This window comes from Centruroides vittatus, unplaced genomic scaffold (genome assembly GCF_030686945.1).
Source record: "Centruroides vittatus isolate TY-2023 unplaced genomic scaffold, ASM3068694v2 contig_482, whole genome shotgun sequence".
Classification (NCBI taxonomy): Eukaryota; Metazoa; Arthropoda; class Arachnida; order Scorpiones; family Buthidae; genus Centruroides; species Centruroides vittatus.
Genome location: NW_027122272.1, coordinates 1,832,966 through 1,856,646, shown reverse-complemented (window position 1 = coordinate 1,856,646; position 23,681 = coordinate 1,832,966). Strand labels below are relative to the sequence as shown.

The following is a 23,681-nucleotide window of genomic DNA, read 5'->3' as shown; positions in this document are numbered from 1 at the left end:
TTAATTTATTGTCATATATATCCTATTATATTTGAATTTTTTCAAAAGTTTTCTATAATGATTTCATGGTTTATGCGATTAAAACTATTAAAGATATCATAAAATAATGGTAATTTTGAATCAAATTTAACTTTCAATTTAGATATTTTTTTAACGATTATTTTAAAACAGAATTATTAAACAGATTTTTAAAGATTAATCTAAGATTTAACCTCTCTTTAACGATCAACATATTCACATAGGATAGGATTGATGGAATAAGGCTACTTAAGACATGAGTGATCTGCCTCCCAGGAGGACTTTCTATGGAAAACTAGCTCATATTTTGATATTAGACTCGTAAAAAACCCGAAAACGCCACTCAGTAAGCCCGTTGGTCAGGTGCGAGGCCGCAACCTGTGTTCAATGGTTCTATCCACTCGGCCAATGGTGGGTCAAATTCACATAAGTTTGAAAGAATCGTTAAAAGGGTTTTCAGTTTTTATTACAAATAATTTATTTTTTAACTTTATCATAAAGTAAAATTTGTTGTAGTTAATTAGAATTAAATTAATTCTCTAAAAATTCTGCTTAAAGTTATTTACAATATGACGCTTAATCAAAATTTAACATACAATTAGATGTAATTGTCTATCTTTGTACCTAAAATTTCAATTTTATTAAATTAGAAAATAAACTATCTTAAAAGAATTTAAATCTACTTTTTAATAAAAAAATTTTTTAAATTTGTTTTAAAGTTTATTATAAAAATTGAATAAAATTAAAAGCTTATATTAACTTAAAATAATTAATTAATTTTTTTAAAAATGTGAATATAGTCAATTATTAACCACTTTGATTGACACTTATGACAGAAATTAGAAATATTAAACAGGAGCAAAAAATAAAATGCGTGTTGTAACCTATTTTTTAACAAAACAGAATAAAGTTTTTCAAATTAAATTATTGATTGAATAACAATCTGTTTTGATTCTAATTATATCAATTTTTAAAATTTTATATTTAGTTATTTTAATATATAAATTTTTCTTTTGATAAAGTACAAGATCTTGTAACTTCTGAAGCAGATGTTTCTGTTGTTTAATACTATAGAATAACTCTATGGCCAATACATTCCTTACTTATCGCCTCAACATGTAAAAGGCTTTTGTAAACTTTTCCTAGAAGCACTCCTGTCTGTATATAATTAGATGGCTCATTCTATTGTCGGTTCAATCTCCTATTATTTTATATATATATATAAGCTATACTGTATATAAACAGTGTATCCTGTCTATATGGAACAGATCCTTCTTCTTACAACGAATTTCACCAAAATTCACAACAATTTACTTACTTTTTTTTAAAAAAACAAGATTAATAAAGTATTGTTTATCATTGCTTATATTGCAGAACTCAAATCTTTGCAATTAATCATGTATATGAATACAATATAAATTCTGAAAATTTAATAACTGAATTTACAATATTAAAATATTTATATTACATAATCTTTGATATTTTATTGTTTTTAATATTAAATTCATCTCTTCTCGTACACCGTAATTTTTTTCTATGTTATTCAAATGAAAGAACTTATAATAATAATTTTATACAACAGAAAATTAGTGCACACATTCTTACCTTCTTTCAAATATATATTTTCCTCTTAAAGTCATTTTTATGCGACGAAACACTGATCTCGGATTATTTTTAATAATTATTTTGGTATGTTTAATAAAAGTCTACGTAAATCCTGCAATCACTACTCTCTTCATAGAAAAAAGACATTTTTTAATCTCTCAAGATTCAGTCATTAGTGCTTTACTTTTTGTCGTGGGAATTTAATATTTATTAACCATATGATAGCAAAATAATCTTTTTTTTTCATATCCCTTTTTCTTTCTAATAGATTAGCGAAAACTTACATTTAAAATTTCCCGTAAACGGTAGACTTAAACGTAATAAATTTAGTTTAAATTATTGCTAACATATTTATGCAACGCGCATACGTTTTTATTTTTCAAGTGTGTAAAAGGTGTAAATATGTAATTTCTTCAGTTATTCAATATCTGCATTTAATTAGTTTAATGTATTTAAAACACTTTTAAAATATATTTTCTTATGTATATTTAGTACATTTTATAATTTAATAATATATAATAACCATTCCAGTGAATATAATGCAAACATTATATTTAAATAATACGACGATACATAAAATGATAAATGTATCATATCGTCGGATTGCCGAAACGATTAAAGTGTCAGCCTATCGCTTTGGGGAGCCGGAATCGAATCTAGAGGGTCTGTCCTGGATATATCAACACCATCTAGCAGCCATATTGTGAGCCTAGCCAAACCCATGCGGGCACTAAGAGGGTCTTTTTCAGGCCCTATTAGAAAAAGTATCATAATCATAACAGTATAGTTAAAATTAAACTGCTTCGTGAATTGTGTGCCCAGGGTCATCGACAGGCCTGGACACAATTCACTAAGCAGTTTAAAATAGTTTGAAGAGTACTTCTTAATAAAGCATGATCAAAAGTATTTGTAGACAGAAATTATATTTTAACAAAAATGATATTTTAAATAAGGAGCCGGACATTTTTCTGGACTGGCAAAAACTTTGAGGCCAGTAGTGGTTCTTATCCCTATAAATTACTGTTATTTTAAATAACAGAAAATAAAATCTTTATGAAATGAAAATATTGCTTTTTATCAATAAAGAAATATCAACATAATTATTTGTTTTAAAAAAATAGTAAAAGGAACCCGCTCTAACCCCGTAGAAGCTCCCGATGGTCCCGGCTGTGCTATTTTAATTAAGTTGAAATAAAATTAGTTTGCATTTAAAGAACTTATTATTAAAATGTCATTACAGTTAAGAGTTACAGACTTTGTCTTAAAAAGACTTCAACAATTAATACATAAAATCGATTCAAATTGTAACCAGTATCAGACGACTCGGTCATCGTCTCTAATTACTAGTTAATTAGAGAAGAAATATATTTGTTAACACAGTCTACAGGTTATTTATAAATTATTTACATTTTTAAATCTGTGTTTATATTAGATATTTTGAAATAAAATTCTCATTATGATAAAGTATATATATAACATTTTATCATAAATTTACATATATATGAATTTAAGTTAAATTTAAGAAAACATGTTTATAAATATTTATCAAATATTATAATCATTTACATGCTGATAAAGTTGATATTTTTCAATTAAATTCAGATCAGGGAATGTCTGCAGAGAAACTAATTTACATTATGAATGAAAGCGTTTTGAATAAGTGATGTACTGTGCAGTTTATAGATACAAAAGCTGCATGTCATATTCAATGAAAGCAATTCAAAAGTTTATAGTTTTAGTTTGTTTGACTTTCCTTAAAATTCTAATTCATATCGAACGTCCGAACGTCGAATAAAATATAGTGTTATCCTTTGAGATGTGATATTTTTTGAACTGAATTTTCTATTGCTGTATAATTTTGTAATTTTGTTGGTTTAAACCTTTGCAATTGACACTTTTATAGGATGTTTAAAATTCGATTTTGTATGTTTTTACATTTATAGGTTCAAACTTAATTCCGAATTTTTGAACTCGGTTTTTGAAGGTTCTGATTCAAAGCTTCGCTTCGGTATGATAAGGTAGATTTGTGCTGTTGCTATCTTTAGTTAAAAAGCATTAAACAGTTTGAAGAGTACTTCGTAATAGTAGGGTCAGAAGTATGTACATAGAGAGAAATTCATGGGATTCCGAGATTTTAACAAAAATGATATTTTGTAAACGATATATTTACTTCCAATAAGAGATTTTATATTTAATTATTGTTTGTTAAAAGATAGCATCGAAGTTGCAATTTTATAACTTGTTTTTACACCACAAATCTATCAGTTTGATCCATGATTCTTGACATTCAATAGGTCCTTTTATCAAAGTTGTTGAAAATGGCTTCAATACACATCGAGTAAACACTACCAACTCCAATCATACAGGCTTTGATTATATCTAGAAATGTGTGTAGTTCGTAGAAAATAAAAATTCTAGAGTGAAGTTCTGAAAGATACTATAATTATTACTCAATATATATCAGTTAACATTTATTTGAACAGAAGATTTTTAAAGAATACATGAAATATATATATTTCTATTATCAATTACATTATTTATAGGGAAAAAGAGAAAAATACTTTCAATCATTTTCTTTATATATATATATATATATATATTATCTAACTAAATAATTTGAAATTAATCTAATAAATAAATTACTTATAGAAATAAACATGTTTTCGTGGATATTATTGGTTTACAAGAATTAACTAATGTCACGTCAACTAATTAAATTAAAATAAATAGAATATATTGTTAGATTCGATCTCAATTATCAGCCACGGTGATAGGGTTTTTACGCCATTCTGTCGTTTCTGTTATTTATAGCAGTAATTATAAAGTTAAAAATCAAAACAAATGAAACTACATGATTAGTCCTCATTTAATGCTGGAATTAGTTTTGAAGGAATCTGCACATTAATTGGAATAATTTCCTGTTTCTTATTTTGCGTAACTCGTTGCTTTTTTCATAAATGGTTTTTAATATAACAAAAATAATTATTATTTACAATTTTATTAAAACATTATATACATACATATTCACGTGTTTACATAAAGCTAATTTGTTTACACCGACTCGTTGATTGTCATGAAATATTTCAGTAGAAACAGAATTCTTATAGAAAACGAAATGACACAATTGAAAGAAGAAATTCCAAATCTTACCAAAAAAATTCAAAATCTAGAAAACACAAAAGATTTTATATTGTAAGAATCTTCGAAATTTTATTCTCAGTTTCTCACAGAAAGTTATGGCTCCCGAAAAATTGACTTTAAGCCTCATCTGCTTACTTTAAAAGATGCTTATTATTATTGTTGTTGTTATTTATTCGCTCCGAATTAATACGAAAAATTTTAAATAATATTTTAAAAATTTGTTTATAAATAATTTAAATAAAATTACAAGAACGTGTAGAGCGTGCTAGTATTATATAATAAATCGATCAGTTTAATTTTTGAGTTTATAGGCTATCTTAAAGAAGAAATCTAGGATAGTTTGCTTTACTTCTCTTCGCTTCGTGCATAATATTTATTTGTAATATTTGATTAACTAATCATAATCTCGTCTTGCAGCATCCATTTAAATAAATCATTATCATGTTCTTTCAACAAATCCATGCATTTCTTGTTTAATGAGAGATTATTGTCAATATTTTCTTCTTCAAAAGGAGCACCGAATTGTAAATCCTAAAGTTCATTATTAGTGAGTTTTACACTACAGGAATTCAATAACTCCGTCACATCTTGGATTCCAAATTCAATTGCTTTATCTTCAACAAAACTGAGATATTAAATCCTTTACTATAGAACTTTTCGATATACTCACTTCCAAATATTCTTCAAGATTTTCTAAATTTTATCAATGTTTCCATTACTTAGAAAATAAACCACATTATAGCGAATCTGCATTAAACAAGAAATCTTAAAACAAGAGTTATTTTGTTTTACATTTGATTATTGATAAGATTTAAGCGTTCTATTTTATTCTGTGGTAACGAAAGCTTTGCTTTTCCAGCGAAGAAAAGGGAAAAAATGGATGCTCTATGTTTCAAATTAAACTCACTAACACTAAATAGATTCCTCGGAGGAATCTATGTTTACTTCGGTAACATCTGCAAAAGATTTGAAAATTAGATTCGCTAGGAGAAGAGAACGAGGCGGCGTAAAAGGAAATAGTTTCGTAACGACAAGAGATTTCAAAATATAATAAAAAATACGCTAGAGATGTTTGAACTAACGAACGTCTAGTAATATTTCATTCCAGTTATTGTCGCAATGCGCATGCCCATTTTCATTCTTTTAGCTAGAACTATCTCTCTGGAGAATCCAACGAGAAAGATGAAAGATTCACTCAGCTCTAACGTCAATATTATGACAATGTGAGAAATGACCAAGTCGTTGTTGAGTTGAAAGGAACTAAGTTGAAAAGATTTTCTATATTTATATCACCGAACATTAGTTTTTAACTTGCAATGCGTTTGTTGCCTGCAATGAAAATAGTATATTATGAGGGAGTTCTGTAATGCCAGGGTTTCTAACAATAAATTAATATTTTATCAAATAATAAAATAATTATAAAGAAAAATCGTTCAATTATTTAAATAATTTTATGAAAAAAAAAATTTAAGAAATTCTATTACTGTTAACATTTTATATCGATTTGTAATTACGTCGCCATTCTAGTTACCAATTTAGATGATAATTTCGTAGATATCAGAAATTAACTGTTAAAGAGGTAACATTATCAGACTATTCATAATGTGTTTAATTAAATATAATAATCCCTAAGGATAATGATATAACGTACATTAAATGCACTCTCTCGAAGGAAATTGAGAAAATGTCAAATGTATTATTATAATTTTCCTGTCAGTCGGTCAATTATAGTATTTTCTTCAAGTTACCAAATGTTCGTAAATACTGGAATTGCGCATAGAGCTCAACAGACTGGAGTTTTTCTTTAAAAAAAAACAACTTATTTTGAAGTATTTTCCTATTTGGCATTGGTTGGCTCAATAAGGAACTAGAAAGTTTAGTCATGCAATTTCTGGGAAAGCGATTTCAGAAGTCAATCGGGCGAGAAACTCTGCTGCAGTCATTACCACAAAATCCCTGCAGTAAATCATAAGAAATGATCGATGAATGCTCTTGCACACAATTCTAGCTGTAGCTTTGTTATAGCCGTATCTAGATATTTGTTATAAGCTATGTAATTAAAGTATAAATTTCTTTAATAAAATAACGAGTATATGTAATTAACTCTAAAATCAGCTGTCGAGAGTGAGATTTATTACGCTATTTTTTTATAAGTTTATGGAAGAATATTATATTTTACTATAACCATATTTCATTTTTATAGGTAATCGAATAAAAGCCAGTGTAAATATTGCTGTCCGAGTTTTGATTGAACAATTTCGTTCTTATTATACCTCACGTAAACCGTTTTTTGCTGTTTTATAAACCCGCTTAAAATGTAATTTTTAAAATCAAATATAATTTTTTAACTTATTCTACAAGAATTTAACATTGCAACATCATAAAAACTACCGTAAACAATTTTTAGAACGTATCTATAGTTGTATTAATATGAAATGGGTTACATAGAAAATATATAATTAGAATAGAAGTAATAGCTTATAAATTTATTAAAATTATTTACTTACTTTGTTTTTATATATTTTTTAAACGTGAAAATAGTATATTACAACGAGTGAATTTGTTGTTATAAAGTAAATGTTAGATAATCAAGCAGAAATCATTCAAAACTAACTAAAAGATATATGTATAATGTAAATCAAGAAAGGATATTAATCGTATATACACTTTCCTTTACACAAAATTCCCAGTAGTCTAATTTTATTAAAGATAAATGATGCATTTCAATTTTTCTCTTCATTAATAATACAATTAATATATAATGAATTAACAGATAATTAAGAAACAATTTTTAAATAACTTATTAAATTATAATAAATATTTTAATTAAAACAAACAATTTATTTAAATTTTCTTCAATGAATAAATAATAAAAATTGGATAAAAATTTAATAAAATAAATGTATTTTTTTAAAAAAAGAAGCAACATTATCCTATTATTGTTAGCATCCTATAATGTTACATGTTAATTAACATATAAAATTCTTGTCATGCCAATCTAAATAATAAAGTTTTAAACATAATTGATGCATTTATATAGTTTCAGAATTTTTAAAAGCAATATCCAGCCAAGTGGATAGCCATTTTAAATTTAATAATCGAAAAAATGCTTCTTAAATAAATTTATCTATTTTTATAATTATAAACATAAAAGTATTGACAACTTTAGTGTCGAAAATTCAATAATAATATTCAGAAGTTCAATTTTATAGTTTTTACTTCAGAGAACTTAATAAAAAGTTTCTTATATCGCTCTCCTATTGCCTGCAAGGCGGAAATTTAAAAAAAAAAAAAAAAAATTTCTTGCTCCTAAAAATACTTTCTCATAGAAAACTAAACACTTAAGTTTTAACCTCGAAAAATTAATAAATTTAATAAATTTTATTGCACGAATAATTATTAAACAGCTTTATTAAATTATATAATTGTTCTATTTGTTCTACAGGGTAATCATAATTAAAGAGTATGTGTTCAGAATTCTTTGTAGAAAGAACTAGTTTGAAAATCTCAACCAAATTTGGTATACATGTTGTATTGAGTATGCAGTTTTGGTTTCCGGAAAAAATTTCCGCTTCAAACTTCAGCCGCTAGGGTAAAGTTTAGCGTTTCTGTCTCCTTTAAAAAATGAGATAATTTTTAATAAATTGATTTTAATGTATATCAGAGATTTACTTTTTTTATTATTTTTAATTATTATATTTAAGCTTTTTAAAATAAAAGACCATCTATTACATTTTTAAAGACAATTAATTGCTTTAATATGAATGCAAATTAAACAAGTCGATATTTTGTATTGTACGAAAAAATTTATAAAGAACAAGAATAAAAAATGTATATATTTTTAATATTTTACATTATTAGTTTCTTAAATTCTGTATATAGAATTTAACAGAGAATACTCTTATAATTTTATATTTATATTATTCTTGTTCATGATAAATATTAGCGAGGTTGAGGCCGAAGTTTTAAACGCGAAAACGTGTACGTCGGACGTTCAGCGCCGCTTTGCTGTAAGCCTAGAAGTTTGACAATAGCGTTTGGAATGTCGAGCATGATTCCACTGACTTTCCAAACACCATTGTCAAACTTCTAGGCTTACAGCAAAGCGGCGCTGAACGTCCGACGTACACGTTTTCGCGTTTAAAACTTAGACCTCAATCTCGCTATTATGGTTATTATTATATGCGTATCAGCATATATCACTCAATTTTTAATATTTGCATTCAGTGAACATACATATGTACAGTACTGTACTTGGAAAAATGCGAGATAAAGTGAGAAAATAATTTTCTTTCAGAATATAAACAATAAAAGTATACTTATTTTAACCGAATTTCTTTTAAAGGAGTGTATAACTTGGTAAATATCATATTATAATGTATAACGCAAATAATTCAATATAAAACGTCTTCATATAATATACATTTCAAAAAGTGAAAATATGAAATGAAGATGAAATTAAGAATAACGTTATTCCACAAAAGAAAAAGTGTATCAAGATGCCTCCATATATTTTTCGAGAGAAAGTTTTATATAAATACAATTTTTTCTTTATTGAAAGTAAGTAGCAAAATTTTTAAAAAATGCTAAGATTTCCGAAAAAACTAGAGAGCCAATAGCGAACTATTTTTTAAAAGATGGTAATTTTGAACGTAATGTAAAAGTGCTGTGAAAAAAAGACATTAATGGACATTGCTCTAATACTATTAGAACGCAAGCTGATCGATGTCCTGCCGTTTAGTATATCAGAAAATTAAGCATGTGTTGTCTTTAATGTTTTTGGGTTAATGTTATTTGATGCTTTTATATCATCTACTTATGCAGAGCGCCAAGATAACCTGGTTCTTCTTTATATCACAAAATCTATAAAAGTTGAATAAAATCAATGTTAAATGAATATCATTTTATTATTTTTATTCTATTTATAATGGCATAAAAAAACTATCTTTAAATTTTACACGATTATCGCGCATTAAAATCAAATATAAAAATTTAACCATTTTACTACTTTGAAAAAAAATAATAAAAGTTTTTCCCAGAAATTATATAGCAAATGTTCATACAGCACTTTCATATTATAGATATATATAAATTTAAACAATAAAACTTTAATTAATTTTTTATACTCCTATATATCAATTTAATATCTTTATAAATTAATTATTAAAACGAATATTCTTTATCGATGTATCTGCTAAACAGTTTAAAATAATTTAACGACCGATATTCAAGAAGTTGTAACTCAAACGTTACGTCAGTATTCCACCAGGATACACAGACAAACGCTATTGAGTGCAAATCATTTAATGCATGGCCTACAACTATCCAAGTCTTTTTTTTATTGTTGCTTGAAGGTATAACTGACTGTTGTGCCACTGATGGTACACTATGTGCAGATGCATTATCATTTCCTATTCGCTGTTAACCTATTTGACAATACTCTTTTTTGTTTTTTCATTCTCATCAGTCTTCATTTTCGATGAACTTGCCTCTTTAAACTTCATTATGTTTTTCAGCATATCAGAAGTAAAAGACTGTCGGCCATTTTACCCCGCTATTATAAACTCGTACAGCCTATTGATAATTTTTGAACTTTTTTTCGTAATAAAATTAGAAAAGTATAATAAACATGTTTGTAATATATATAATAATTAGCGAATAATATTATTTTGTATTATATACGAGTATAATATACTGTATATATTATAAAATATTATATATGATTCTATTGATGTAATATTTATGAAATTTATATTTAAATTAAGTAAATTTGCGGTAAGATTTTCTATGGGAAATTGGTACCTATTTAAGTGTTACGCAAGGAAAACGCCACGTGGCTAGTCCATTGGTCAAGCACAACTACTAGGTGTTTAGTGGTTTTAGTTTAGTGACTACTGGTGACGATTTCAAGGAGATTCATAATTACTGTAGTAGCATTTAAGACTTTTTAGATAACTTTAGGACCCTGCTTTCTCACTACATATGCAGTTTTCAAAACTAACAAGTATTTTTTATAATATATATATATATATATTGTTATTTTAGACGTATAACTACTTAAATTAAACATTTGACCCGCGATTTAAAGTTAATAAATTTCGAATTCAATTTTGACCCACCTTCGGAAAAAGGTTAGCCACACTAATCTAGGCGACAAATCAATAAAATAGCAAATCATGTTAACTACAAACAATACTTTTACAGATATCATAAAATGTTATTTTACATTAAGTAAAAATAATAAATATATTTTATAAGTTCTCTATAATACACAAACATTTTAATAAGTAATTATTTTCCCACAGGCAAAAATGCCATTTAAATCAAAAACTTGATTATCATTTTTATCGATTAATAATTTAGTTTTTCTTTATAGTTAATTTGTGTGGTGTATTTTAACGTATTATCACCGATCATTATTTTATTCTAAAACACTAAAATTAAAAAAAAAATCATGCATTATTAAGAGTTCGATCAAGAAAACACAATGCATTTAATTTGATTCTACATTTATCCATTAATAATATTTATATTTATGTATTTTACCAGATAAAGACACAGAATTTTAATATCAGAGTGTTGGAATACTTTAACTTATCAATTATATTTATAAATTTATAAACTTATTCCGGAAATTATAAATAAGTTCATTTCGATTTTAAAATATATAGTAGATGCATAGTGCCATGAAAATGGCATCACATAAAATCCTATTAAAATGTTTTTATTATTATTTTTTTAAGTATTATCTTATGCAAAGCTGCATAATCGTAAAGACCGCATCGTTCGTGATATCATAAACATAACAATGCTTTTCATTGGGTGGCAAAGTCTACTGCAACGATGCTACCGGTATCATCCATTCAGTGGTATAAAAACTCATGCGAAGGTGGTGCGCTTTTGTAAGCAAAATGGAATTTTCAGTAGTTAACACCGTGCAAAAAGTAAGTTCTTAATTGTTCATTTGAATGCTGAAAGTGTATCGTCTCGTAAAATAGCGCTGAGTGCGTTGTCATCATCAACAATTGTATTTTTGTTACAAAAGGGATGTGAACATAACATTAAAAGCAAAGCTGGACCAGCAGGTAAACGTATGAGCCCACCGTGTCAGGATAGGATGCTGAAACGTCTCAGCTTGCAGCAATGCAACTTTAGTTCTTCCAAATTAAAATTAAAGTGAGAAACGTACTGAAGCGTAAAAGCGAGTGCATAAACAGTATGACATCGTCTGTGCAACACACGCGTAAGAAGTTATTACTGTGACTAAAATGTTCACAGACATCGGCTTATCTGAGTTAAACAGCGTACAAACTAGAGTGTTGACATGTGGAGTTCTGTTGTTTTCAAATGAATCCAAAATCAACTTGCATGGATCTTACAGTAAACGCTGTGTTAGACGTAGAAAGGCAAAGCCTTAAACAGGAATTGCTTGATGCAGACAGTAAAGTTTCCGGTCAGTCAAACTGTAAGGGGATGCTTATTCACTAAAAGTATCGACAAACTACACTTTATAAATGGGTCTGTGAATGCAGAGTGCTACGAAAATATCTTATCTGCCAAGCTAATTCAATCAAGGAATAATTTCGGGTCACGAAATCCTGCATTTTCCTGGACGACTCTGTACGATGTCGCTGCGCCAAGATGGTGATAAAGTATAATTGTTCTTTCTCTACGGTCTGTTAGTATTATTGTCAAACTGCTACACAAATTGCTGTTTTGGTAGAAAAAAAAAATTACTAGAAGAGGCCTTGATCAGATGCCTAAGCTGGCTAAGTAACAGTTCTGATCTCAACGTTATTGAGAATAGTGGCATTTGTGGGCAAGAAAATCGCAGAGAAGAAGCATGAAAATAAACAGCAACTGTAAGAGTGTATTTTGAAGAGTTTGGTATCACGTACAGTACTTGTTATAGAATACTTGAAGAAACATGCAGGAGCTCCGAAAAGCTGCTATTAAAGCTGGAGATGCCCTACGAAGTAACAAGACCCAATTCAACGAGAAATAACTGTTCGTGTTGTTTTACAGGCCTTCTTATGCCGTGAACGCTCCCCTTTCTGCTTCTATAACTGAGCGCCAGGTTCTAGCGACATCGCTCATTAACAGTATGGATGAGCTAGGGTCTAATAACTCTTACTCAAATTCAATTTAGCATTATATGTAATAAATTGCATTTGATTTATTCTTCTTGATTTCTTCTCTGTACTGCACATTACAAATTGCAATCAAAGTCACCTGCATATGTGACAAAGCAAAAAGCGTTCAACACATGTCATTGGTGATAATATACTGTTTGTAATTGAAAATTTTCTACATGCATATATTTTATAATGACAGTACAATAAATATGTTTAAGACCTATTCAAATATTTTTCAAAACTCAAAATAAATATGTAATTTAAAACGAAATCGAAAAAATTTATGAAACACAAAACAATGTTTAATGAGGGAAAAAACCAACTTTTATTTTTTAAAGGTTTAACTAATCCAGAAAAAGTTTTTAAACAGATTTAATGATTCTAATATTAGATGTTTGGTACATCTGTACAATAAAAACTTATTCAATTAAGTAAGTTTTATTACTTAAATAATATAAGTAAATCTTTTACTTGTTTTGTCTTTATATCATAAGATATAAAAAATGAAATTTAATATGACATTTATCAATATATAATTATATTTAAATCTATAATTTTTTAATAATTTATTGTGCAAAAATAATAAATCTTTTATAAGTCATTTAAAATGTAGAAATCATGTTTAAAACTCTATTAATGTAGTTAAAAAGTATGAATTTCATAATTTTTATAAACCATTAATTTATCTAAAGTACTTTAATACAAAATTTAAAAATAGAAATATATGAATTCTTTAACAGATCAGTTAAAATGCGTGTTAATGTTTACATAGTTTTATAAAATGGTTCTGGCGATATGACGAAAAACAATACAAGTCTTCATAATACCGTCTGGGCATTAAGGCCTTTTTTCAAGGTCATTGTAAGTGTGGCCAACCTCATTGTGAGGGATTGGGAACCACATATCCCGGACGGATCACCCCCGAAAAATTCTTCTGCAAGATTCGATCTCCCAAACCCGGTAGTCTAAAGCCTTAATCACTTTTTGATAGCATAAAATTTTATATAGTCCTAAACAAATAAATCCTTATAAAAGAAAATTTTTAATTTTGCACTTTATTTTTTATGGTCATGAAAAATAATAATACTAATATTAAAAAAAAAAAATAGAAAGTATAGTTTAGTATTTAACTTTCCGTTTTCTATTTTAATTTACTTTATTAATTAAATAATCTTTCTAACAATTTAAAATAATCATGTTGCAATTAGATCGGTTGTTATGACATTTTAACAGTTCATAAAATTTTAAATGTCATCCAAATTCTAACATATTTAATAAAATATATCTGCAATTTTTCTTAGCATAGGCTATTCATGATATGTTATATAGATACGAGAAGGGGATTGAATTCTCTTTTTATTCAAAAACTAGTCAAGGAGATTTTGTTCTAATCAAATTAATAAAAGCAGTAATTTCTTATCTGTTCTAAGCAGTTGGCTTGGGTTTGAAGCTTCAGATACAGAATACTTAATTAGATTATCTTCAAGAGCCATTCTCTGATAAATATGTTCAAGAACCATTCAGATATTTTTCAAAACTAAAGTTTAGGGATTACATTGTAAGTAATACAAAATTAAAAATCGATTTAATTTACAAAGAATAAACGCTTATTTTATGAACATAAAGGACACATTTCTTATAAAATACTCTGTGCATATACATGAAAGAAGTATAGAATTAATTTATTATTATTTATTTAATGTTAATTTGAATAAATACTCGACATTTTTGCACATTTCTTTAAAACTATTAAAACAAATATACAGTATATGGATTGTTTGTATAAAATTTAAAAATGAAATTAATAACGCAATTAAATATACCAAGTAAATATTGAATTTGAAAAGATAAATAATTTAATTAATTAAATTTGTAACTCTTACAGATTTAAAAAAAATATATATTGTGTAATGTTTAGCGCTGGTAGTTATCAATTCGTAAAGCTTAATTATTAAAAAAATTATCCTCGAGATACTTATATAAAAAATTGCGAATTCAATAATTTTGACATGTATCCCTGAGGAAATGAGTGGAAGAATGTTTCCATGCAGCTGAAGAAGAAAGTATTCTACGCAAAAAACAAAATAAAAAAATGGACTGTCTGTCTGCACGAACCATTACCACGATAAAAAGTAAATTTATTAAAAATATAAACATTTTTAATCAATTTTAAATGCACAATAAAAATAACTTTGTAGATGCGTTAGGGCATTTAAATATTACTTTTCTTTTAAAAACAAGAGGTAAACTTACCTTGCTTAAAATTATTCTAAATTTTCAGTTAATAAATTATAAATAAATTTTTAAAAAACTAAATCTAATCATAGAATAATAACCTGGATCTAGATGTGTAGAGACGAAACGCTCTTGTTTATTCAAGGTATGATTACACCATGTTATACAAGTCAGTATATAATGGATCGATAAGAACTACCTTCATTCTATAAATATAAAAAAACCAAGTAATATTAGATAATTATTAATAAAGTTATTAAAAAATTCTTTTAATGTAGTTTTTAATTTTAAAGCATATTTTAATATAAATGCATAAGCATTTATTGATAATACTTTTGCATCTTAATGTTAGGATTAAAGATATTTTTAGTAAACGTAAATGAAAATTTATATTTAATATATATTTAAATGATTCTATTTAAGTTTAGAATAAAATTGTAATTTATGTTGAACCATTATTTATTACATTTTTATTCATTATCGATTTGTAAAGAGAAACATTTTTCTTTATGTCGTTTCTCGGTACTATAATTGTCAAATAATAATAATTTAAATGACAAACTTTACTTAAAATAATTTATTTTAAACTGATACAATTTATTTAAATGATTTTTAAAGCGTACTATCTGCTATCCTCTTTCAAAAAGACATTAAAATAAATGAAGTAAGCAAACCATTCACGAACGAATGCAGAGATAAAAGCAATTATATCTGTCTTATTCCTCATTCTCTAAATAGACAGGGTAACGTAATTTCTCTTCTTCTATACTATCTTTACAGATGAAGAGATTGTTTCTAATTTGAAATTCTAGAGCTGATAGAAACTATATGGCCACAATACCTTCGAATTTCCTGACTTCTTTTTTATAGCAACTTTAAGCAGTCTTTCCGTTTACTGTCAATGAGTCAACAGATTCTTCGTAGGGTGCCCATAATTTGAGGTTTGACTCATCCACATTCTTTCACTCAATGTTTATTTTAGAAGAGAAAAGAACAGTTGGAACATAGACTATTTTTTAAATATTTATTATCTACGCCTAAAAAATTATTAATAGTTTACATAAAATATAAATTATGTACTATTTTTATCTATTTATATACAGTAGGTGTATTTGTGATTGGTCTCGACAACAAACTATTCTCAGTATTATTTATAATATAGAAATAAAAACTGAAATATCATACAAAAATAACTAGAAAATGATTAAAAATTAACACAGTGGAACTTTATAAACATCAGCACTTAAAAAAATCTAGAATAAAAAGAATTAATATGCATAATAGTTAAGATTTAATGTATGAGAGGGAGAAGCTGAAATTTTTCCTCAAGTCCGAAGAAAACTTAGGGCCCGTAGTGGTTCCCACCCCTATAAAATTAATGTTATTTTTACTAATAGAAAATAAATTCTTTGCGATTTCTTCTTATTAATAAAGAAACTTCTACGTATTTCATTGATTCAATAAACAAATAAATAAATAAAATTAAAGCTAAATGGGCCCACTCTGTCCCCGGGCCCCGTACGAGCTCTCGATGATCGTGAATGTGTGCATATTAGAAATTGTGTACAGTACATTTATAAAAATTAGGTTATTAAAATTGATTTTTTTTTTCGAATTTCGTAAAGAAGTTTCATATTTTGCTACCAAGTTTTTCTTCTGATTCCGATCATTTTCACGATTCGAACCCAATTAAATTTCATTGTTTCTAGAAGAACAACCTGTGCATCTAGTATTGATTTAACCTAAGAATAGATGCCTTTACCTAATAGAACTTCATGTCTGCAGAATTCATTCAACTATTCGATAAAATGAAAAGTAAAATTGGTTATAGTGGCTCCCTGAACGTAAAGTAAAATCAATTTTCTATCTGTTTTTCCTTTTTTTTTCACTCGAGAGTGCGGGATTATTAGTTCAAAACGCTTGAGATTAGAATGATATCCAATAATATAGATAATTAATATTATTTATGTAAACAAAAGACAAAAATAAATAAAAAGTTTATAAATATTTATAATGCTTCAGACATAACCTTCAAAGTACGGTCGAAAGCACAGATTAAATAGTCCGAAATGAAATATGCTAAAAATGCAAATTTTATGCTTTTAATATTAACTTAACGAGGCTAAAATCTCATTTCTCTTTCACGTTAAAAATTCTTCTTAATTTTATTCATACAAACTCTCTGAAAAGTTGAATTAATTAAGACAACTTCCAATATTTAAAATTCAAATATTCGATTAATTTTCAATTTAAATTCTATTTATAAATAATTATGAAAATAATTATTAATATTGCATCACACAACACCTTCACACCCAATCTAATTTCATTTATTTGAAAATAGAAATGAGACATTCAAGGACTCCGTATAGACAATGCCACGGAACTAACTACTCCAACATTAATAAACTTTTAAATTACATTCCATTATTAATTCCACATTGAATATGAATATATGAAATTTGCATTTTATTATCTGAGATGTTTTATCAAAAGTTTCATTGCTATTTTTTTATATTTTTCATAATAAATCCGACGAAACGGCCGTATGGCCAAGCTGTTAAAGTGCTAGCCTATTACTCTGGGGAATCCGGAATCGAATCCGGACGGTCGAAAATCCCCAGGTATTCTTCGAGAGTTGTATATCCAGGTATTTCTGGCCCATAATGAGCTTGATTAAAAGGCCCTTTTTGTGTCTATAAGGCGGAAAGATAAAAATAAGATGAAAATTTTATAATGAATTGCTTTTAATTAATGGTAAAAATTGAACAATTTTCTGTAAATTATTAAGCGTAAATTCTAATAACAATATATGAGAATAGAAACTAATAAGTTATATACCATAAATATTTTATGAAGTCTTTCTAATTTAATTATTTCTAAACTAAATTGTAACTAAATCAATATTGGCTTAAAAAAGAAAAAAAAAAATGGAAGGAATCTCTTTCAAAAGAAAACAACAATGTATTTTTTAAGTTATGTTCAGAAAATTAAATTATAAAAAATTTCATATTTCAACATTATTATTTTACAAGAGTTTGAGGAAAAAAAATAACTCGAATAATTGCAATTAATATTTATCAAGAAATACTTTAAATAGACGAACAAGGTTGAAGAAGTTTTCATAAATAAGTAAGACATTAGAATACAATAAGGTCTCGTTTTATTTTTTTATTTTTTGTTTTTTTTTACGAAAATTCGCATTAACAAACATTTCAAAATGAATAGCAAAAATTCAACATATCAAACGACAAAAACATGTTGACGCTGTAATATTGCGACTTGTTGACAAAGTTGGCGCTATTTTGGCAAAAAACAACTAACTACTTTTTGGAAATCGTTTAATATTCTTAAGAGCATAACAAACATTTCACTAGCCTGGGAAGAAATGCCACGGTCTTATATGAATGATGTCTGGCAGAAACTGGCCTGATGCAATTTTTACTTTTATGAGTTTGAATCTACTGTATTTTAAATATTATAGCTGATCACGCGTGTGGAATGGCCAAAATGTAAACATTGAAAATTTTGAAATGCTGGTGTCAACGGAGAGCCACTTTCAAAGAAATATTTAGAAGAGTTGGCAACATAACTTGCTAAAAAGGTCAATAAAAGAACAAAGAAGTTTAGGGAATAGTACCATTTAGGGCTCTTACTACAAAGACAGTTAAATAAGTTTTAACACAGATACGAACTGCCTATGAATCTCCTGTCTAGGATAATAATCCTAATTGGGAACGCAGCTTTACTAGTCAGAGCCGTAACAAATGCTCTCAAGCCATATTATAACACGTTGGAGGAGAGAAGGGAAAGACGAGAAAAGACCATTTCTAAGCGATATAGGAATCTGGATAGGGCCATCTAAACAGTTAGGAAAAAACACTTTAATGCAGTTCTTAGCCAGAAAGATTTCGGAGCCTATCGATCTAAATGCAAAATCATTTTATTAAGGCTTCTTCCTTATACTATTTTTTAAAATATGTTTTTAATTTTTATCTTATTTTATTTATAAATATTATTTATGTAAAACAATTATGAAATAAGAACAACTGAGGAGTTCTATGGAATAAGACAGCTAAATGTACTGTACTTGGATACCTTCTCAGTTAAGTATTTTATTACGCATATCAAACAGGATTTTATAAATATGGATATTCACTTCATTCACTTCATGAAAACCTCATGAAAATTTTTATAGACTTCCTCAATTGTTTATTAAAATTAAAAGTTTATTAACTTTTCACATTGAAGGAATATATTGTAATAATTTTTCTTCAATTTACGAACGATTCTCTTTATGAACAGTTAGCTGGGAACCTAAAACACGGCCTTATATATATTTAAAAAATTAATGTACAGTATTAAATATGTTATAAAATGCAATAAGCTAGCTCTTTCTGAGATTACATTAATTTATTAAAGAACAAGTAGAGTAGACTACAGAAAACACACATATATGACTAAGTATATATGAAGCTACATAATTTAGTTTCTGTGCCACAAAAGGCACAGATAAAGAAGGTCTAAAATTGTAACACAAAGATTTTATATCTTAACGAAAGTAAGGTTTCAATGCCACCTCGCGCCGACAGGATTGAACCCCAAAACAGTATTTAATTAAAAATAAAATAAATTTGGTTGGTTGGTTTGATGGGATATGGCAACGCAACATGGGATTTGCCAAGGAGTGCCTCCCGGGCACGCGAGGTGTCAATAAATAACGACACTTTTGTTAAGATGTGAAATCTTTGTGTTACAAGTTAGACCTTTGAAGCAAAGACTAACCTATGAAGCTGCGTATGTCCCATAGAAAGGCCTCTTGGGAGTGCTTTTATACTCAGCTACGGGCTACTCAGCTTTTATACTCAGTTTAGTTAGCAAATTCGGAAACTGTGTCTCATAGGAGGACTTTCTATGAGGAAACTGGTCGCTATTTAGGTTCTAGACACGTGAAGACAACCCTGAAAACTCTATGCGGCTAGCCCGTTGATCAAGTGCGAACCCACGACCAACTCAGTGTTCAGTGGTTTTATCCACTTGACCACTGGTGGGCCTAAAATAAATTTGAAACATTTTTTAAAGTTGTGTAATTTTAATCATCTTTTCGTTTAAATTGTTTGTGCATTTACACCTCAGGCACGCATGTTTGTATCAAATATGTTCCTGATCCAGTACTATATAGCTACCTGGTATTGGATCAGAACTTATCAGTATTAACTAGTTAGAATCGTAGATCTTATGCATTATCAAGTGTCGTATATTTCGAGCTTTATATTTAATTTTATTAAATATTTATATTATAAAATACTTATATCAAAAGAATCTTACAAGTTTACGCTAGCTTAGGAGTTTGCTCAAGCTGGAACAACCACTACATTTCTAAATAAACTTTTGATATATTTTTAAATTGATTAAGTTTTAAACGACTAGTTTTGATAGAGTAATTAAATAACAAAAGTCAGTTTAATTAAAAATTATTTTAATCGATCGTTTGTTTATAGATTAAAAACTTTCAAATTCGGAGCTGTTTAGTCAATCATGAACATGTGCAGAATAGATAATTATACGATTTAATAAGAGCACATGCTATTGACAAGGAGCACTGAGAAGCGTCATTAGTAATGACAGATGGTTCTAGTCGATGAACATCGATTATCAAATCCTTCTTTACTTTATCCGAAATTCGAGAGATTCTTCAAAAATTGATTTCATCTACAGTAAAGTTAGTAAAAGTAATTAGTATAAAGATATTACGCGCTTTAATAAATTTGAAAATACTGTAAACACTTAAGTGTATTTTTTCACTAAAGAATTCGAACTTGATTTTTTTTATCAATTATTGCGTTGTCCGTCACATAATTTAAAACGAAAAGATTTTCTTTATCAGACAACAAAAATGCAGATATATTTTTCTTAATAGAATTAATAAAATAGGATAAATGCTGTTGCTTATGGTCAAAACGTAATGTAATCTTTATGAATGTTACATAAAATATTTATAAAATCTTAACTTCGAACGCATACATACAACTTAAATTATCGATTTTGTCAATTCATTCTTTTTAATAATAAAAATGTTTAATTATTAAATATTTAAATTAATATATTATTTATTAACTAGAGTCATATCTACTTTAATAGCAGAATAATACAAGAAGACATAATAAAAACAGGTATAACAAATATACCCCTTTCTGTGATGTATAATGTATTTTAAATTATTGTAAATTATAAACAAAATAACATATTTAAACTATAATTGGCTGGTATTAACGCTTAAATTAACGTTTTGCAAATATAATTTACGATCAATTAACACGTTTACAATTGTTTCGGAGTATTAAAGTATTCGCTCTCGTGCTGCTTCTCACTAATTATTATGTAACTTTATGTATAAAATTTTCTTTAGACATCTAAATGAGATGAATTTCACACAAATATTTTAAAATTGACGATCAATTAACTACATTATTATATCATATGTAAATCTCCTTTACTGTAAAGTTTATTTAAGATATCTGTTTTCTGGATTTCGGAATGTCAAATTTCGTTTATAAAAAGTATGGATCTACCGTAAATTAATTTATGTTTATTATTATAAAATATACTTGTATATAGTTTATTTTATTGTTTAATTAAATATTTACATATCATTTATTAACGTACGATTATAAACATAATTTGGATGATTAAAAATATAAGAGTTATAGTAAAATTTTTAACACTAACTTACAATCACCATTTTTTTTAATTTAAGGTTACATAGATAAGGATACAATCTACAAGTATCCAAATATGTTTAGTTTCGGTTTTTGTTTTTGATTACGATCAATAGATCTCTTCAAACTTTCTTTTTCTGTTTTTAGAAGTATATAGAGGAATTCAAAACCCCATTAAGTTCTTCCAGCAAGTTATTCAAGCTTTTAAGGTACTCTAGGAAATTTTTCACAAATCTCGTCTCCAAAGAATTCCCATTTTACTCTTTGGTGATGGAGAGAATTCAATCCATTTTACAGAAGCAAATTCTGCTTTAACTCTTGCTAAAAATACTCCGCATCCCAAGCTTTGAGGTGAAGACTTTAAAACTCCAAAAGAAACAGTTGAATTGAAGATATAGATATAAAAAGTGTATTTTAGAAACATTCAATTGTGGATAGAAAGAACACAGAAGGTTTGATTCCCTTGCGAAAATCTTTTTACTCAAACCTAAATATACTATCAGATGTTTTCAGTTATATACTAATGCAACTGTGTATCTTGTAGAATTGAAAACGATGTTTGCACGACATAAATATGCGTTTTAAACTTGAAAATAACCATTAATCAAAAATAAAATTAATCATAATGTTACTTTAGGGTATTTAGAAGTTCTTTCCTTAAAAAATAACTTATTTTTTCAGAAAAAACTTTTTCGAGTTTAATTCATTTGAGTTTAAGTGTAACATGCAGAATAATTCATTTAAAAAATATCTTTACGTTGATAAAAATTCCAAAATAAAAATTAATATTTGTTAACTAAATTCCCAGCTTTATAGAAATCTATTTATAACGTTTTAAAATAAAATATTCATATTTAATACAATTAAAACATATCTTCAATAGTACTTTAACCAACGTCTACAAACAAATCGTAAATGGTTACGTAATGAGGAATATCGATTCTTTGATACAACAGAAAAACACTGTACTAGATAATTAGGAAGATATTAATTTAACTAATTAAGGATACATTTGATTGCAAGTTCGTAATTATAAAAACATTATCTTTACTAAAGAAAAATCAGCAATGATGTTGCTTATCACATCTAAAATTGATCAAGTTTTTTATATCTTAAAGCAAAGAAACAGTATTTTGTATAAAGAAAGGGTTGTAAGATTAATGGGATAGGGCAACGCAATACGAGGGCCATCTGCCTCTCGAGAGGACTTTTAGATGTTCAGCACGCGAAGAAAATCCGGAAATCTCTACGTTGGAGAGGTGCGAACCCAGCATTCAGTGGTTCTATCCACTGGACCACTGGTGAGCTGTAAAAGGAAGGAAAGATATGGAAGCTAGCTACGAGTTCAAAATAATTTCGACTAAGCAAATAAGTTTGAAATATTAAAATTTAAAATGTTATAGATTAGGAAAATGAGATATCGTTTATTTGATGATTAAAAGAGTTTTACTTACACATTTCCTTTCGGAAACATTCAATTACATAAAGGACATTTCTATTTTCTCTTCGTTTCCGTCGTTATCTGTTCCTAAATTGAAAAATCTTCTTCTCTCGGCAAATATATTTGATTTGATTTCTTTCTTCGCCATATTCATTAGAATATGCTTAACGGTTAAACAACTTCGACAATTTCCGGAAATCTGTTTTGCATTTTGGATATTCTACATTTTCTTCCCCTTTAATTATCTTACGCGAGTTTCAATATAAATAGAAAAGTCACACTACAAACTTTCATTTTATGCAAATTATTTTGCATGTCTAAAAATATTCTATTTGATATAAAAATAAATATTCTGCAATTCTGTGAATGAAGATAGAATCTCGAAGA

At 27.2% G+C, this 23,681-nt stretch overlaps 1 protein-coding gene across 3 annotated transcripts in view; it reads right to left on the bottom strand.

The window, feature by feature from the left end:
- LOC136977911 (myosin-M heavy chain-like) overlaps nucleotides 1–23,681 on the bottom strand; it is a 145,738-nt gene that overhangs the window by 109,516 nt on the left and 12,541 nt on the right. For 2 of the 3 annotated variants that reach the window (XM_067273505.1, XM_067273507.1), the window contains exon 2: nucleotides 15,236–15,340. The exons of the other annotated variant lie outside the window; for it this stretch is intronic. The gene's annotated coding sequence lies outside the window, so the exon portion shown is untranslated. The remainder of the gene's footprint in view (nucleotides 1–15,235; nucleotides 15,341–23,681) is intronic. 3 annotated transcript variants of the gene reach the window in all.